Below are 1,896 nucleotides of genomic sequence, written 5' to 3'. Positions count from 1 at the left end.
GATTAATATACCATTCAGTCCCAATTCTGGACAGTACATTTGCATTGAAATAAAAAAAAAAAAAAGTGTGTTCTCTGGGTCTGACCACATTTGCTACAAATGTATGACATTGGTCACCAGGGCAACCAGACAAGAAAATGTCAGTGGTCTAGCTCAAGACTATTCTCACGGATAGAAAAACAAGGGCCTTCTTTTGTTTGATCCTTAGTGTCATATGATGGCATTATTCCTTCTGTCAATGGATTCAGAGATCAGTTAGGAATTTTATGAATGATGAGATAAGCAAATGTCACTGAAGTGGTGACATCATAGGCTGATTAAACATTACAGCTGCTGAGAACTTAAGAACTTCTACCCCAATGTGCTAAATTTTAGAGATGAGGAAACTGAAGATTAATAAAGGAAAATTACTAGGATTGCCCAGCTAATGAGTGGAAGCTCTATATCTGTTCAAGAAAAATGGAATAAGAAGCAAACTGCATACACACACACACACACACACATAAGTATATATGCTATATGTGTCATTAGCCATGCGTCACTGATAGGAATCAGAGTCTCAGAAAGTGATAAAGAACTGCAAAATAAAATGAAATGATAAAGAACTATCTCAAGATTCAAGATCACATCATTAATAAATTGCAGATATTGCAAAGTATTACTGTTCATGTGTCAATTTGGCTTGGCTATCCTGCCCAGTTTCTACTCTGGATATTGCTGTGAATGTATGTTTTTAGATGCCAGAAAGAGAAAGTCACTCAGTCATGTCCGACCCTTTGCACCCCCTGGACTGTATAGTTCATGGAATTCTCTAAGCCAGAATACTGGAGTGAGTAGCCTTTCCCTTCTCCAGGGCATCTTCCCAACCCAGGGATTGAACCCAGGTCTCCCGCATTTCAGGAGGATTCTTTACCAGCTGAGCTACAAGGGAAGCCCAAGAATACTGGACTGATTGGAATACTGGAAAGATTGAAGGCAGAAGGAGAAAGGGACACCAGAGGATGAGATGGCTCGGTGGCATCACCGACTCAATGGACATGAGTTTGAGTAAACTCCGGGAGTTGACAATAATTAGGGAGGCCTGGCGTGCTGCAGTCCATGGAGTCACCAAGAGTTGGACATGACTGAGCTACTGAACTGAACTGAAGAATATGAAAGAGAGTAGCCTATCCCTTCTCTAGCAGATCTTTCTGACCCAGGAATCAAACTGGGCTTTCCTGCATTGCAGGTGAATTCTTTACCAACTGAGATATCAGGGAAGCCAAACATCTATAATCAGTAGACTTTGAGTAAAGCAGATTACCATTCACAACGTGAGTGGCTTTATCCAAGCAGTTGAAAGCCTTAAGGACACCGACTAAGGTTTCCCAAAGGAGAAACAATTCTGCCTCAAGACTACAACAGAGAAAACCTTCCTCAGGTTTCAAGGCTGCAACGTCAACTCTTATCTGAATTTCCAACCTACAGACCTGCCCTTTATTTTTGGATTTGCCAGCCCCCACAATCACTCAAGTCAATTCCTGCAACTCAGTCCATCCATCTCTCTCCCTCCCTCTTCCTCCCTCCAAGGAGGAGATGTTAATAAGACTCATGTATTAAGTACAGTAATGGATATCCAGTGCTTAACACACTACCTACTCTCTGTCTAAAACTTAAGAACTCAGATTATTAATAATGTCCCAAACTCATATCCTTTATAATATGCATGGTAGCTCTTGAAAGAAAAGAAAGGAAAAACAAGGAAGGAAGGAAGGAAAAAAAGAAAGGAAGGAAGGAAGGAAGTCAATTTAGGAAAAATCTGAACACTAAACTGGATTTTCTGTCCTTATATGTTCTTTGAGGATATTTGTTATTTTTAAGGTATTATATTGAATCGATGGCTACATACAATAAGTA

Source organism: Bos taurus, chromosome 26, assembly GCF_002263795.3.
Source record: "Bos taurus isolate L1 Dominette 01449 registration number 42190680 breed Hereford chromosome 26, ARS-UCD2.0, whole genome shotgun sequence".
NCBI classification, from domain to species: Eukaryota; Metazoa; Chordata; class Mammalia; order Artiodactyla; family Bovidae; genus Bos; species Bos taurus.
This window is presented reverse-complemented; position numbering follows the sequence as displayed.